Raw genomic sequence first — 18,289 nt, 5'->3', positions numbered from 1 at the left:
TGAGGCCTCGTACACACGACCGAGAATCCTAAAAGAAACGTTGTTTTTCCTCGACGAGGTTCTTGTCAGGCTTGACGAGAATCTTGTCACGCTTTCCTTGTGTACACACTGTCAAGACAAAATTTAGTTGTTCTCAAACGCGGTGACATACAACACGTACGACGGCACTATAAAGGGGAAGTTCGATTCCACTGGCACAACCCTTGGGGCTGCTTTTACTAACCTTGTGTTACTGCGTGTTAAGTAAAAGTTTGGTGAGAGACGATTCGCGCTTTTCAGTCTGTTTACAGCGTGACGAATGTGCTATCTCCATTACGAACGCTACTTTTACCGAAGGTGCGCTCCCGTCTCATACTTTATTCTGAGCATGCACGGGTTTCTAAGCATACACACAAACGTGTTTCTCATCGTAAACCAGCCCGACAAGAAACACGACAAGGAAATTGAGACTCCCGATGAGGAAAAAGAGAGCATGTTCTCTTTTTTTTTTCTCGTCGAGATCCACAACAGTTTTCTCGACGAAAAACATACACACGACCGTTTTTCTCTGCAAAAATGCTCTGCCAGCATTTTTCTTGATGGATTTTGCCGAGGAAAATGGTTGTGTGTACGAGGCCTGAGAGTAAGCTATGTATCCCATCCTCTATATCATTTTTGAATAACTTAAACAGAGTTGGGGCACCACACTCCAGACCAGTACAAGGTATTTATCACTACTCTTTGGAAATGTCCTTGTAACCAGTTTTCTATCCAAGAGTAAACCTTATGGTCCACGCTTGCAGACCTCAGCTGGTAGATTAAGGATTAATGGGGAACTGTATTTAATGCTTTTGCACAATCCAGATACACCACAGGCTTCCCCCTATGCAGATGTCAGCTCACTTCCTCATAGAATGTTAACAGATTGGTCTGGCAGGAATGACCTTATGTAAACCCATACTGATTACTACTAATGGTACTGTTTTCTTCAGCAAATTCTTGGATATTGTCCCTTATCATCCCCTCCAATACTTTACCTACTATTGATGTTAGGCTGACTGGCCTGTAGTTTCCAGGAGTTTGTCTCTTGCCCTTTTTTAAATATTGGTACCATATTGGCTTTTCTACAATCAGCTGGTACAATTCCTGTCAGTATGCTGTCCATAAAGATTAGGAAAAATGGCCTAGCTATAACCCGACTGAGTTCTTTGAGGACTCTTGAATGTAGCCATCTGGTCCTGGTGATCTATTTGTGTTAAGCTTATCTAGTCTTTTCTTGACTCCGACCTCTGTTAGCCACAGGGGTATGTCCTGTGATGTGTTACTAACTATACAGTCATGGTCAGAATACTCCTCCTTTCCCTGTGTAAAAACTGAGGAGAAGAAAGTTTTTAGTACAGTTGCCTTCTCTGTGTCATCAGTCACCATCCTTCCATCATCGTCTTTTATGTGAGCAATGTGCCCCGACCTTAAGTTTTTACTGTTAAGGATAGAATTGTTTTTTATTTTTTTAAACCAAAGTTTAGTGTAATTTCAATATTAGGGAAAATGGGTGTGGGCAGCACAGTAGTGTAGTGGTTAGCACGGTCACCTAGCAGTAAAAAGGGTTGCTGGTTTGAATCCCAACCATGACACTACCTACCTGGAGTTTGCATGTTCTCCATGTGCCGGTGTGGGTTTCCTCCTGGTACTCTGGTTTCCTCCCCCATTCCAAAGACATGCTGGCAGGTTAATTGGATCCTGTCTAAATTGTCCCTAGTATTTATGAATGTGAGTTAGGGATATTAGAGTGTAAGCTCCTTGAGAGTAGGGACTGATGTGAATGTACAATGTATATGTAAATTGCTGCGTAAATTGACGGCACTATACAAGTACATGAAAGAAAGTAAAGGTCAACTTTAAAGGATCACTAAAGGAAAATATTTTTTTAGCTAAATAGCTTCCTTTACCTTACTGCAGTCCTGGTTTCATGTCCTCATTGTTCGTTTTTGCTTTGAAGTAGCTGTAATCTGCTCTGATCTCCACACTTCCTGCTTGTCTGCCTTCTTATGAAAAATCTCATGGCAGCTTTTCACTGTGGTCCAAGCTGTGTGTCTAAAACTCCTCAGAACCAATCAGATTCATTCATTCAAAAACAAAACACTGCCCTGGATTTGTTTGTTTTTGTTCTGTGTCTCTCTCTACTTCACAGAAACATGAAACCAGTTTAAAAACGAAAGTGAAACTAGAGGCACATTATATGATTGATTTTTATCTATTTTTAGTCAGTTTTAAAAAGAATCAGTTAACTTTTATGTCTCTATACCCTGTAAACAGTCATTTCAGCAAAAAAAAATTTTTCCTTTAGTGACCCTTTAAGTTTCAGAGTTAATATCTTTAATATGAAATGAGCTCTGATAAAGTGATATAAAGCATTGGATTCATCATGTGAGAATATAAAATAGCAGCCTTTAGGTCACTGTCATGTATTTTCCTGATATGTGTTTAAACACTTTCTAAACGATCTCAAAGAACCAAGCAAGTCTGTAGATGTAACTTCCCAAACTGTTTCCTTTCTCTTGTTGTCCTCCTAGACTAGGAGACAATCGGCTGGCAGGCATTTCCAACCTCCTCTTCCCATCCTTCGGCAACAATTCCTTCTTTTGCATGCTTTCAGGCGGTTCATAAAAGGCATTCACTGTATATCAGTGATGATTTTAGGACTGTTAGAAGCCAGGTATGAAGGAGTGTATAAATTGAGTTTTACTTTTTTATTGCAGTGATGAACTTTATTTATAATTTATTCATTCATGCAATGCACCTGGATAGGGAAGAAAAAAACAAGAAAGAAGTAAAAGTGAGAGACAGCCTTTACCTGCACTGAAAATAAATATAGTAATTAAACCGCCAACTGCAAAGGCAGAGAAAGAGAACGTCTGTTCTTTGACAACACTGATATGAAGTGGGGATACGGGAGGAAAATATCTTTAAAGCCGCTGAATCCCGCACAGGAGCCGGAATCTCATCCGCCAGAGAAATGACAAAATAACTCAGCCGAAGACATTTAAAGGTGTGACAGTGACTATCATCCTGTGCCTCTTCCTGTGTGCATTTTATGGAATCGTGGAAGAGATACAAGCCCCAGTGTGCCTTTCAGCAGTCACCATTGCACTTTTGTTAATCTAACGTGAGGAATTGAAATGCCGCTGTATGAGGGGTTTTCGTACACTTCACACAGCCGTCAAATGATATCGAGCCCTTCACAGTAAACGCTTCATCTGGAGCTCTGTATTATGCAGCTGGACTCCGATCTATTGAGAGTTTATTAGAATCTTACTGGAAATTCCTTTATGGCTGCACTGCTTGCCAGGTGTGGATGTCAGCGTCACACAGCTCCCCCTGTAGATGAACAAAGAGTACTACAACTCTTCACATAAAGCCTCAGTTCCACTTACTTTATCTTGGATAGATATCCCTATTCACATACTTAAAAAAACATATGCCAAAGAAAAGTATAATAGGGTCTTTTAAGACACCCAATAAATGTACATATATAAAATTAACATATTTATTCAAGACAGTTTTATATCATTGTACATTTTACATAATTGTTTCCTCAGTTTACAATGTATGTCATTGTTACAAACATACATAGAACCCATGTATACAGCTTGATTGCTTCATTATCTGCTATTTTGATATGCAATGTAAATGATATACATACCCAAGCACAAAAATAATAATATTTTAAGAATTGCAGCTTCCATTTTTTTATATATTTTATGTAAAGTCCAACAAGATAAAATTGTATTAGAAAATATATATAGAAAGAAAAAGAAAGGAAGGAAGAGAAAGAAAAGAAGGAATGAAGAAAAATGAAGGATGAGATAGAAAGGAAAGGAAAGGATGGAAGGAAGAGACAGGGGGAAAAAAAAGGAAGAAAAGAAAAAGGATGAAGAGAAAGAGAGACAGAGAAGAGAAAGGAAGGAGGAATGAGGGAAGAGGAAGAAAGAGGAGGGACAATAAAGAAAGAAAAATATAGAGAAGGGAGGGAAGAGGAAGAAAGGAGGAAAGAGAAAGGAAGGAAGATAGATGAGGGAAGAAATAGGAGGGAAGAGAAAGAAAAAAAGGAAGTGAAAGGAGGGAAGAGAAAGAAAGAAGGAAGAGATAGGAGGGAGAAGAAAGAAAGAAGAAAGAGATAGGAGGGAAGAGAAAGAAAGAAGGAAGCAATAGGAGGGAAGAGAAAGAAGGAAGCAATGGGAGGGCAGAGAAAGAAAGAAGGAAGCAATAGGAGGGAAGAGAAAGAAAGAAAGAAGGAAGCAATAGGAGGGAAGAGAAAGATAGGAGGGAAGAGAAAGAAATAAGGAAGTGATAGGAGGGAAGAGAAAGGAAAAAGGAAGCAATAGGAGGGAAGAGAAAGAAGGAAGCAATAGGAGGGCAGAGAAAGAAATAAGGAAGCAATAGGAGGGAAGAGAAAGAAGGAAGCAATAGGAGGGAAGAGAAAGAAGGAAGCAATAGGAGGGAAGAGAAAGAAGGAAGCAATAGGAGGGAAGAGAAAGAAGGAAGCAATAGGAGGGAAGAGAAAGAAGGAAGCAATAGGAGGGAAGAGAAAGAAAGAAGGAAGCAATAGGAGGGAAGAGAAAGAAAGAAGCAATGGGAGGGAAGAGAAAGAAAGAAGGAAGCAATAGGAGGGAAGAGAAAGAAAGAAGGAAGAGATAGGAGGGAAGAGAAAGAAAGAAGGAAGAGATAGGAGGGAAGAGAAAGAAAGAAGGAAGCAATAGGAGGGAAGAGAAAGAAGGAAGCAATAGGAGGGCAGAGAAAGAAAGAAGGAAGCAATAGGAGGGAAGAGAAAGAAGGAAGCAATAGGAGGGAAGAGAAAGAAGGAAGCAATAGGAGGGAAGAGAAAGAAATAAGGAAGTGATAAGAAGGAAGAGAAAGAAAGAAGGAAGCAATAGGAGGGAAGAGAAAGAAAGAAGGAAGCAATAGGAGGGAAGAGAAATAAAGAAGGAAGCAATAGGAGGGAAGAGAAAGAAGGAAGAGATGGGAGGGAAGAGAAAGAAAGAAGGAAGAGATGGGAGGGAAGAGAAAGGAAGAAGGAAGTGATAGGAGGTAAGAGAAAGAAAGAAGGAAGTGATAGGAGGGAAGAGAAAGAAAGAAGGAAGAGATGGGCGGGAAGAGAAAGAAAGAAGGAAGAGATGGGCGGGAAGAGAAAGAAAGAAGGAAGCGATAGGATGGAAGAGAAAGAATGAAGAAAGCGATAGGAGGGACGAGAAAGAAAGAAAGAAGGAAGTGATAGGAGGGTAGAGAAAGGAAGGAAGAGAAAGGATGGAATAGAAAGAAAGAAGGAAGTGAAAGGATGGAATAGAAAGAAAGAAGGAAGAGAAAGGAGGGAAGAGAAAGAAGGAAAGAGAAAGAAAGATGGAGGCAATACGAGGGAAGAGGAAGAACGAGAAAGGAGGGAAGAGAAAGACAGTAAGAATGAATATGGCTGCTATTTGAGTTACTTTCTACAATCAGATCTGACTGATAGATAATAATTTATTTCCTCCTGCGACGCATGTTGGTTTTTATCTTATCATTTCCGTATGTTATTTTAGTGCATTAGCAGCTGCAGACGTAATTGGCACCAGACTGCTTATTTTGCCTGCTTTCTGTGTTAAGCAAAGTGAATGGAAAAAATGCTAATAGATTTAATAGGGTTCCGTGTTTTGACCTGGATTCTGGGGAGTTGCATCACCCCGAGGCAGACACTCTTTTAAAAAGCGTATTGATTGGCAAGTCTAATCATGGCACGGCGCAAATTACATTACTTTCTAAAGATCTGTTTCCTTGCAGTCATGCCAGTGACTGGATTTATTACTCTGAAAAGTGTTTATAAAGATCCATATAGCCCGTCACTTTGTATTCAGCTGAAACTCTAATCTATTTACAAAGTGTTTAACCTCAAAAAGGGCTTTGTTTTTGCGATACATTTGGGAAGAAGTTAATTCCTATTTTTATTTCTTCTGTATTTGCAAAGAATAAAATATATTCCGTATGTGCAAGGTTAGCTCAGTGTCAAAGGGCCAGATTCACATAGAATTACGTTGCTCCACGGCAGCGTAACGTATGTGATTTACGTTACACCACCGCAGGTTTACAGCGTAAGTGCCTGATTCTCAGAACTCTTACCTATAAACTTGCGGCGGTGTAACGTAAATGCGCTTGGCGCAAGCCCGCCCAATTCAAATGGGGCGGGCACCATTTAAATTAGGCGCGTTCCCGTGCCGAACGTACTGCGCATGCTCCGTCGGGTAAATTACCCGACGTGCATTGCGCTAAATGACGTCTCATGGACGTCATTTGTTTTGACGGTAACGTAAATGGAGTCCAGCGCCATTCACGGACGACTTACGCAAACTACGTTAAATTTTCAAATTTCGACGCCGGAACGACGGCCATACTTAACATTGAGTACGCCACCTAGGGGGCATGTTTATCTTTACGCCGCGTATCGCTTACGGAAACGACGTAAAATCACTACGACGGGCAAGCGTACGTTAGAGAATCGGCGTGACTAGTCATTTGCATATTCTACGCTGACCGCAAAGGAAGCGCCACCTAGCGGTCAGCGTAGATATTGCAGCCTAAGATACAACGGCGCTGGCCGTCGTATCTTAGGCATGTTTAAGTGTATCTCAGTTTGAGAATACACTTAAACATAGGACGGCCTTAGAATCGGACTTACGTCGGCGTATCTGCTGATACCCTGGCGTAATTCTTTGAGAATATGGCCCCCAGAGACATTAAAAAACAGCTGTCAAATCCATTTATTATACTGTATCAGGGAATGGTTGATGGTTGACTGTTGGCCTTTCTTGACATCCCCAAACCTTCCCAGGCACGGAATTGATTGGCTGGGGCAAATATTTTTCAAACCAATCACTACTGTTTCTCCTAAAATAGTTGCTAGGGGTATCAATGGGAGGATCAGGTGTATGTACACTGCTTGTTGGCTCATTAATGATCCAGTGGCTGTACATGCATAAAAAAAAGTGATCACCTTGAAGGCTCATTCACACCTATGTACATTGACACGTGCTAAGAGGTCGGTCGTTGCTTTTGATGGTCCTCATTATAGTGAATATCAGGGTTTTAGGGGTTTTAACATTTTTTTTGTTGAAATCTCAAGTTACATTAAGATTTAGGTTGCTAAGTGCTAGGACCTCGGTTTGGGGCTTAGTTTAAACTGTAAGTTGACCTTTTCAGAAACACCAGGGGTGGGCAACTGCAGCCCTCCAGCTGTTGTGGAGCTCCATGTCCCTTGAGGCATTGCAAGACTGACAGTTACAAGCATGGCTTCCAGAGGCTTCCATGATGTGGAGACTGATGGTTACTCCCAGAGGCAGAGGCATGATGGGACATGTAGTCCTGAAACAGCTGGAGAGCCACAGTTTTCCCACCCTGCATGTTTACCTGGCTCTTTTCTCTTAGCTTCCTGCTTTAATGGAAGACTCTGAGAGCAGAAGTCATTGGACATTGGCTCCTGCTGTTGTCAATCAAATCCTGTGAAGAGGGAGCAGGGTGCACAGCTGAGTTCACTGTGTGTGTGTCTATGGATACAGCCCAGCTCGGGAGCGCGCTTGCACGGGTGCCCCCTCAGCACATGGCTTGCTGTAGGAGAAGAGAAGTGGACTGTTGTCAGTTAAACTCTTGTGAGGAAGAAGAGGGGGTGGAGTGTTTTGCTCGCCCCCTCCCTTGAACTACAGGAGAGTCAGGACACTCTCTGTTGCAGATAGAGAAAGGAGCTGTGTGTTAGTGGGCGTCCTGAATCTCCTGTAGTGCTATGACTAAGCACTAGACAATAGTGCGAAACGCATCAGCTGTACATCCATCAAGGTTTTTTGTAGTGCGGCTGTCCATATTTCCTCTTTCCAGTCCAAGGGAGTGGGCGAGCACGACACTCCACACCAGGGAGAAAGCCTTGCATTACTGTGTGGAGTTAGACAGAAGAACAGGAAGTGAGGATTTCTCAGAAGAAATAAGGACATTTAAAAGCAAAATGGAAGGATGAGGTAAGTGAAGGAGGACTGCGCTAAGGTAAAGGAAGCTGTTTAGGAAAAAAAATTGTACCTTTACAACCCCTTTAAATCTGGAGCCCACAGAAGAAAACCTTTTCTATAAATATATCAGGATTTCCATGGAAGCCCACTAAAAGTACATATTTTTCCTGAAGTTGCCATCATCCCGGTATAAATAGAACAAGATATTACTCTCCAGAAAAAGGGACTATTATAGGCACGTCAGACAAATAACTTCCAAAGGCACATATGTAAATATATAAATCATTTTATTTTTTATTAAACATCAAGATAAAATAATATTAAAAGACATTGAATGTCTAATTTCTCAGTCTATGTTCATGATTTTTGGTAGCCCCATTTTGTGTTATATATGTGTTTAACTACTTGCCGACCAGCCGCCGTCATTTTACGGCGGCAGGTCGGCTCCCCTGCGCGAAAGCCCGTAGCTATACGTCGGCTCTCGCGCAGGCCACTAGGGGCGCATGCGTGTCGCCGGAGGTGCGCGCACGCTCGACGCATGTGCCCGGCGGGCTGAATCGCCGCCGGGCACACACGATCGCTCGTTACCGAGCGGGGTCCTGTCAGGGAGAGAAATGCTGATCTTCTGTTCATACAATGTATGAACAGAAGATCAGTGATTTCCCCTAGTGAGGCCACCCCCCCTACAGTTAGAACACACCCAGGGACATACTTAACCCCTTCCCTGCCCCCTAGTGTTAACCCCTTCACTGCCAGTGGCATTTTTATAGTAATTCAATGCATTTTTATAGCACTGATCGCTATAAAAATGCCAATGGTCCCAAAAATGTGTCAGAAGTGTCCGCCATAATGTCGCAGTACAAAAAAAATCGTCATTACTAGTAAAAAAAAAATATTAATAAAAATGCCATAAAAATACCCCCTATTTTGTAAATGCTATAACTTTTGCGCAAACCAATCAATAAACGCTTATTACGATTTTTTTACTAAAAATATGTAGAAGAATATGTATCGGCCTAAACTGAGGGAAAAAACGTGTTTTTATATATTTTTGGGGATATTTATTATAGCAAAAAGTAAAAAATATAATTTTTTTTCAAAACTGTCGCTCTATTTTTGTTTAAAGCGCAAAAACTAAAAACCGCAGAGGTGATCAAATACCACCAAAGAAAGCTCTATTTATGGGGAAAAAAGGACACCAATTTTGTTTGGGAGCCACGTCGCACGACCGCACAATTGTCAGTTAAAGCGAAGCAGTGCCGAATCGCAAAAAGTGCTCTGGTCTTTGACCAGCAATATGGTCCGGGGGTTAAGTGGTTAAGGCCTTCTTTTAATATTATTTTATCTTGATGTTTAACCACTTCCTTACTGGGCACTTAAACCCCTTCCTGACCAGAGGACTTTTTGCGATTCGGCACTGCGTCGCTTTAACTGACAATTGCGCGGTCGTGCGACGTGGCTCGAAAACAAAATTAACGTCCTTTTTTCCCCACAAATAGAGCTTTCTTTTGGTGGTATTTGATCACCTCTGCGGTTTTTATTTTTTGCGCTATAAACAAAAATAGAGCGACAATTTTGAAAAAAAAAAAATATTTTTACTTGTTGCTATAATAAATAGCTCAATTTTTTTTTTTACGTTTTTTTTTTATCCTCAGTCTAGGCCGATACGTATTCTACATATTTTTAGTAAAAAAAAAAAAAAAAAATCGCAATAAGCGACTGGTTTGCGCAAAAGTTATAGCGCCTACAAAATAAGGGACAGAATTATTATTATTATTTTTTTTTTTTTACTAGAAATGGCGGCGATCTGCGATTTTTATTGGGACTGCGACGTTATGGCGGACACATCGGACACTTTTGACACGTTTTTGGCGCCATTCACATTTATACTGCAATCAGTGCTATAAATATGCACTAATTACTGTATAAATTTTTTTTTTACTAGAAATGGCGGCGATCTGCGATTTTTATTGGGACTGCAACGTTATGGCGGACACATCGGACACTTTTGACACATTTTTGCCGCCATTCACATTTATACTGCAATCAGTGCTATAAATATGCACTAATTACTGTATAAAACATTTTTTTTACTAGAAATGGCGGCGATCTGCGATTTTTATTGGGACTGCGACGTTATGGCGGACACATCGGACACTTTTGACACATTTTTGGCGCCATTCACATTTATACTGCAATCAGTGCTATAAATATGCACTAATTACTGTATAAATGTGACTGGCAGGGAAGGGGTTAACACTAGGGGGTGAGGAAGGGGTTAAATGTGTATCCTAATTAGTGTTCTAACTGTGGGGGAAGGGGGGTGACTGGGGGGGGTGACCGATCTGTGTCTCTATGTACAAGAGACACAGATCCGTCTCCTCTCTCCCCTGACAGCACCGCTGTCTGCGAGAGCCGGGAATGAGAGATGATCTCATATGTAAACATATGAGATCATCTCTCATTGGCCGCACAGATCGCCTAGGAAACGGCCGCTCCGATTGGCCGTTCACGGCGATCTGTGACTGGCTGTGTCCAAGGGACACGGCCAGCACAGCAGTTCCCCGCTGCGCGCTCGGGAGCGCGCGCGGGGAACGCGAAAAGGGGCGGCCGTAAAAACACGGCCTCCCAGAGAAGTAGAGCCACCCGGCGGCCGTATATAGTCGTACGGCCGTCGGGAAGTGGTTAATAAAAATTTTTTTTTTATATATATTTACATCTGTGCCTTTGAGGTTATTTGTCTGGCGTGCCTATAATAGTCCCTTTTTCTGGAGGGTATTCGCTTGTTCCTTTTACAGAAGTTGTGTTTTTTGCTGAAAATTCACTTTGCAAAAAATACCCAAATACGTCAATCTAGAAAATGAAAAAACAAACTGTATTTTTGTTAGTACATGATTGGATGGTTGAAGTCAGCAGAGCCTCACCTCATTCACTAAGCTCTGGGGAAAATTCTCTTGCAAAGCGAACAGCCTATTTGCCTTAATAAATCATCCACAAAGTTTTGGCATTGAAAGTTTCTATGAACTACAGCAGAGTAATTACTACATAGGATGTCTCTGAAAATGTTCCCAATTTCTATCCAAGCATTAGAACTGTGAAACAATCTGTCCCTGCCTAGGTGAGACATTTCTCTGCATTTCCTGTGATCGTTGTAATTGAAGTTGTAGGTTTCTCTCTACCTGGAGCCATTACCCCATCACACAGAGGAGTGCTAGAAATTATTTCTGACATGTTTCAGGAAATAGTTCAGTCGTTCTTCCGTCTCTTAATCAGCAATCAACTGATTCTGGAAACGGTGCCGAATATGCCTGAGCTTTCAATAAAAATGGCAGAGAGAAAAAAAGCTGGATCAGACTATTTAAAGGTTAATTCAACACAACACTTTAACATTTGTTCTGGGAAGAAGTAAGCAAAATAAAATATTTAAATAAAATAAATTATTTAAATCCCACGTTCACTCATAACAATTTTCTTTTCTTCAGTTACCTCTATTTAGCCTTTTTATGGATTATCTACTTCTTTGTGCCCCTCTGGACCCAACCACTTTTTCCACATTTCCTCGTTGTAAATAGAGATGTGTATAAAGCCCAGAAACAAAAAGCTTCTGGAATGACCCTAAACATACCTATCAGGCAAAGTTCACATAAAACTCAAAATAAAAGCAATACAATAAAAAACTAAATAAAAGCAATAAAATGCAGTCTTTTTTTTTACTAAACCCAGCATTCACTATATCTGGTCTCCCACAGTACACAACATGGAAATGCAATTATTTTAGTAAATATAAACCGCTAAATACCTTTTCTTATCAGCAGTATATACAGTAGCAGTCTTGTGACTTGTATAAGTTCCTAGTAAAGCTTGTAGGAGGAGTTTTCATTCTCCCCTGATCCTCTGTCTGTGCATGTCTGGACAGTGCTGATTGGCCCTGTGCTGATCACATGCACTCTCTCAAGAAAAAAAAAATATCTAGCAATAGACACCAAAATGAGCATGTGCAGCCCGTCTCCTGGCTCTGTAAATTTTTAGGTTATTTTTTGGAGACAGTAAAAGAAAAGGAGGATCAGAGAAGACAGGATTAAACAGCCTTTATACACAATGCAAAAGATTAACCCCTTAGGGGTAACAAGCATGCTTTACTGCATATACAGACTGATTTTACTGGTGTGGGTTTAGTAACACTTTAAAGCGGATGGCCGCTGAAAAAAAAATATTAAGTCAGCAGCTACAAATACTGCAGCTGCTGACTTTTAATATCAGCACATTTACCTGTCCTGGAGTCCAGCGCCGTCCGCAGCAGAGGACGAGCGATCGCTCATCATTCTGCTGCCCCCCCGCCATCCTTGGTGAGGGAACCAGGAAGTGAAGTGCTCCGGCTTCACCGCCCCGGTTCCCTACGGCGCATGTGCGAGTCGCGCTGCACCTGCTGACTGGCTCCCGCTGTGCTCTGGGAGCCGAGTGTTCCCAGAACACAACGGGGGGGGTGGGGACGGGAGGTGACGTACTGCCCGCAGACTGTGGCCGGAAGTGGGTGCAAATACCTGTCTTTAGACAGGTATCTGCACCCCCTCCCCCTGAAAGGTGTCAAATGTGACACCGAAGGGGGGAGGGTTTCCGATCAGCAGGAGTTCCACTTTAGGGTGGAGCTCTGCTTTAACTACTTCAGACCCGGGCCATTGTAAAAAGACGGCCACAAGGTGGCTCTACAATGCCGGGAGGCCGTCTTTTTATGTCCTCGGGTACATCGACCACTGGGGGTTGTGCACATGCCGCTGATGGTGCATGCGCGTGCCCAGCGCTTCACCGAGATGCCAATGCGCGTGCCTGGCGGCCGCGATGTCCGCCAAGTACCCGCGATTGGCAGTGACAGAGCAGGGACGTGGAGCTCTGTGTGTAAACACAGAGCTCCACGTCCTGTGAGGGAGAGAGGAGACCGATGCTGTGTCCCTTGTACATAGGGACACAGATCGGTCACCTCCCCCAGTCAGTACCCTCCCCCCACAGTAAGAATCACTCCCAGGGTACACATTTAACCCCTTCCTCGCCCCCTAGTGTTAACCCCTTCCCTGCCAGTCACATTTATACAGTAATCAGTGCATATATATAATATCACAGTCCTGACAAAAATCGCAGATTGCCACCATTACTAGTAAAAAAAAGAATAAAAAAAAAGTCAGAATTCTATCCCCTATTTTGTAGCCGCTATAACTTTTGCGCAAACCAATCACTATACGCTTTTTGCGATTTTTTTAACCAAAAATATATGTAGAAGAATACGTATCGGCCTAAACTGAGAAAAAAATATATTTAAAAAAAAAATTGGGATTCTTATTATAGCAAAAAGTAAAAAATATTGTGTTTTTTTTTTTATAGCGCAAAAAATAAAAACCGCAGAGGTGATCAAATATCACCAAAACAAAACTATATTTGTGGGAAAAAAGGACGTAAATTTTGTTTGGGAGCCACGTCGCAGGCCCACGCAATTGTCAGTTAAAGCGTGACAGTGCTGAAAGCTGAAATTTCGCCTGGGCAGGAAGCGGGTATATGTGCCCAGTAAGCAAGTGGTTAAATCAGAACTAAAGGCAAAGCTTCTTTCATTTTAGATAGAGTAAGTGAGGGTTTTAAGTCATTCTTTTTTTGTTATCTTTGCCCCACTGGGGAGATTTCCGTTTACTTCCTGTTTCACTGCCAAAACAGGAAGTGACAGGAAATCCCTCCAAAGTGAGGGAATCCCTGATTGTCACCAGAACTACCGTACATATTGGAAGATTTCCCCTCTATTTATGCTCTGGTGACAACCAAGAATTTGGAATTTTATTTCAGTGATAAGAAGGGCAAATCACTCTAATAGAGCACAAGCAGCAAAAAAACCTGACAGGTGTTCTAATCTGGTGGAATGCAGGTGTAGAGGTGCTTGAGATGGTTTGGCATTGGTGTTGATGAACAGACATACTAAGGAATATATAAGGAATACTTGCCTGTTTTACTAGGATTGGATTGGGGGCTGCTCTGATTGCAGGTATATACTATTGTTGGTTCTGATGGAAGATGGAAAATATTTTAGTACATCATTTGGTGCTGCCTCCTATCTATATGGAGTGGATTCTATTTGTGAATTAATTATTACCCTCATCACCAAGTATTGGCATTTCTTTCCAAATATAGCCCTCTAAACCACGCAGACCTACCACTGACACCCGACACCTCGCCACCATCTTCTTGCTATATCGTTCAAGTGATGCGCCATTTATTTTTGTTTCCAAGATAATGAGGTCCTGATGAAGGTCCTGATGAAGCTTAGTGATGTGAAACGCGTTGACCTCTTGGATGACACAGCAAAGCTAAACATGCAATAACATTGGAGCTGGGCTATATCATACATATATATATATATATATAATGTGTGTGTGTGTATATATATATATATATATATATATATATATATATATATATACAGGCATACCCCACTTTTAAGTACACATTAGGGTTTATTTACTAAAGCTGGAAAATGCAAAATCAGGATCACTTCTGCATAAAAACCAGGTTTTATTACCAGGCTTAATTGAACAAGCTGGGGTTAGAATCTCATTGGTTTCTATGCAGAAGTGAGCCTGATTTTGCGCTTTGCAACTTTAATAAATAAACCCCAATGTGTACTTAAAAGTGGGGTATGCCTGTGTATATATATACACATACATACATATTGTATATACAAGATGCATTGAGAAAAAAGTTTAATGAATTCATATCTTCATGAATTGTTGTTTCAAACCTGCCCAGAGTTCAGCTTTAAAGCGTTCTCCCAGTTTCATTTTCAGGTGTTACTACAAAGCTTAGATTTATTTGAAGCCAAATTTGATCGTTTTGTTGGAAGCAGAGTAGACAAGTACATGCAATCACTCACCATCTGCTAAACAAATGAAGGCAAAATGGTACAATTTAAGGAAAACCAAAGCCGGACTTTATAAAAGGTTTACTGGCGACACGAGATCCAGCTAAGATGTAGTGAGGTTCGTTTAAAGGTATTCCAGATTTGTCAATAGACCTTAAGGGAATCCAAGAGGTCTGTCAACAGACCCTTCAGAAGCTAAGCACAGATGCCAGCACTTGACCCCTGCTAATCAGGAATACACTTCAAATCAAATTAGGCCTTTTTTGTCTCGTACATCAGAAGAGATCCAGGACTTTGACTGCAAAGCATATTTCAAAGGCTGGAAACATTTTGCATATATTGCCTTTGACGGTGTCAATATGCCAACTTCACAACACGCACAGTTTTCATTTGTGTCCTACAACTCACTTCAACATAAGTATCATAATGATGAAAATTAAGTTCTAGTAGGCCCAAAAACTTTTATCACTCTATTGATGTTGGCTTCACTATTTCCTATGTGGCTGATACCAGATCTCAAATGTTTTTTGATTAAAGCATATCTCAACCTGAAAGAAAATTTATATATGACAGATTGCCATTCCTTAGATGAGTTTTTTTCAGGCTCCCCCACCCCTTTATTTTTACTTAGTTACCCTGCATTTAAAGCGGTAGTAAAGGCTTTAAAAAAAAAAAAACCCTGCATGGTAATGGCATAATTTGCTAGTATGCATCATGAAAGACTTACCTTGAAATGAAGCCCTCCAGCGGTGCGCTGTCACCGCTGAAGAGGCTCCATCCTTACCCTGTCTTCCTTCCAGATTCGCATGCTGTGGCTGATTGAATGGCTGGCTGCGATGATGTCACTCCTGCGCATGTGTGAAGAAGTCACGGCCCCTGCACAGGGCTTTCAAGGAATGGCACTGGTATGCCGTTTCTTCGAGGCGCATGTGCCAGTGACATCACTGGCTGCTTCTCTCTAGAACAGAGGTCTCCAAACTTTTTAACCAAAGGGCCAGCTTACTGTTCTTCAGACTTTAGGGGGGCCGGATTGTGGCCAGTGGAAAATGTCTTGGGCCCAGCATCATTGAGAGTATGCATGGCCTCAGGGTTTGTGGTCAGTAGGATGAGTAATGCCCCATCATTGGGAGTAAGATTATCTCATCATCGGTAGCAGTGGAAGATATAGTGCCCCATTGTTGGTGTCAGTAGGAGGAATATTGCCTCATATCATTGGCAGAAATAGTACTACAAGGGCCAGATAAAGGCTAGCAAAGGGCCACATCCGGCCCTGGGGCCACAGTTTGGAGACCCCTGCTATAGAATATCTCCTAAATGGTACACATTTAGGAAATATTCATTTTACCTACAGGTAAGCTGCCCTGTCCTCTTCCTGCTGCTGAATATATAGTGCAGTAGAAGTTAAGAGCTTCATGTCTCCCGGGCTCACCAGCACTAAGGATGATCTGCTGGGGAAATGCCCTATTCTGCCCACTTCTCCCATTAGAAAAGTTATTTTACTGATTACACTACTTTTCTCATTGGAGGAGGAGAGGCGAGGTGAGGTTTCCCCATCAGATCATCTTTAGTGTAGCTGAGTCTGGAGAATTGAAGCCGTTCCCCCCTACATCACCAGACGATCAGCAGCAGGAAGAGGACAGGGCAACCCTGCAATGAAGATTTCTACAGAATCAAGTAGCCTGTACACCTGGGACATACTTCATTACAGGTAAGTAATGTAACTAAAGCTGTAGAGAAAAAAAAACAAAAACATTTTGAACAAACTTCAGCTTTAACGTGTGTTGCAGTAGCATGCAGTAAAATGCAACACATAGGTTCAAATGCAGCATTTATTAACCACTTAACGCCTGCCGCACGCCTATTTACGTCCACAGAATGGCACGTACAGGCAGATGGGCGTATATATACGTCCTTGCCTTCTAGCGGGTGGGGGGTCCGATCGTGACCCCACCCGCTGCGTGCGGCGGGCGGCTTACCTCGGGGAGCGATCCAGGACGACGGCGCAGCTATTTGTTTATAGCCGCTCCGTCGCGATCGCTCCCCGCAGCTGAACGGGGAGAGCCGTATGTAAACACGGCTTCCCCGTGCTTCACTGTGGTGGCGTATCGATCGAGTGATCCCTTTTATAGGAAGACTCGATCGATGATGTCAGTCCTACAGCCACACCCCCCTACAGTTGTAAACACACACTAGGTGAACCCTAACTCCTGCAACTGTCGTTTTCACAATAAACAATGCAATTTAAATGCATTTTTTGCTGTGAAAATTACAATGGTCCCAAAAATGTGTCAAAATTGTCCGAAGTGTCCGCCATAATGTCGCAGTCACGAAAAAAATCGCTGATCGCCGCCAATAGTAGTAAAAAAAATAATTAATAAAAATGCAATAAAACTATTCCCTATTTTGTAAACGCTATAAATTTTGCGCAAACCAATCGATAAACACTTATTGCGATTTTTTTTACCAAAAATAGGTAGAAGAATACGTATCAGCCTAAACCGAGGAAAAAAAATGTTATATATGTTTTTGGGGGATATTTATTATATACAGGAAAAATAAATCTCGCGCCAAATGAATTACACTAAATGATATACTTGATGATAAATCAAGTGACTAACTGAGTGAAGCTGCTCCCGAATAAAATCAGGTGACTAACTTGCATATATTGTAAAGTGAGGTGAGGGGCGCTATATCAAAATAGTGGATGCGTGTCACAATGTGCGTTTGAGTAGTACACAGTGTAACTGTGTACCCAAATCTATGTGAAAAACCAAACAGATTATAGTCTAAACTCTATAAGTACAATAGTGCCAAATGCCGTGAAAAAAAAAAAAAAAAAAAATTTTACAACAATGTCCAGCAAATAAATAGTTAAGTGCAAAATGGATCCAGTGTTGTATCAAGTCCAGGTGCAAAATGCAAATAATCCAATCCCAAATCGCAGGGAAAAGTGCAAATGCTAAAGTGCTTGTGAATCTTCAAAATAGCCAAAGTGCGAGAAAGAAGTGATCCGCCTTCACCTATAGGTCACCAGAATAATAATGGATGGCTCCTTACCACACGGTGTTGACCAGATTACTTAAAATATGGTCGATCAGGCTTGTTTTAAATGAGGATCAGCAGGGTCTCATTGGATTCCAATGTCAGCTATGTCAGGATATTTATTATAGCAAAAAGTAAAAAATATTGCATTTTTTTCAAAATTGTCGCTCTATTTTTGTTTATAGCGCAAAAAATAAAAAACGCAGAGGTGATCAAATACCACCAAAAGAAAGCTCTATTTGTGGGGAAAAAAGGACGCCAATTTTGTTTGGGAGCCACATCACACGACCGCGCAATTGTCTGTTAAAGTGACGCAGTGCCGAATCGCAAAACCTGGCCTGGGCATTTAGCTGCC

The 18,289-nt window shown here is 41.6% G+C and overlaps 1 protein-coding gene across 2 annotated transcripts in view; it reads left to right on the top strand.

Moving 5' to 3' along the window:
- The window catches only part of KLHL29 (kelch like family member 29), a 1,298,229-nt gene that overhangs the window by 953,670 nt on the left and 326,270 nt on the right, over positions 1 to 18,289 (top strand). The gene's annotated exons all lie outside the window — the stretch shown is intronic.

This window comes from Rana temporaria, chromosome 4 (genome assembly GCF_905171775.1).
Source record: "Rana temporaria chromosome 4, aRanTem1.1, whole genome shotgun sequence".
Taxonomy (NCBI): domain Eukaryota; kingdom Metazoa; phylum Chordata; class Amphibia; order Anura; family Ranidae; genus Rana; species Rana temporaria.
Note: the sequence above shows the minus strand (reverse complement) of the source record. Positions and strands in the feature narration are given on the sequence as shown.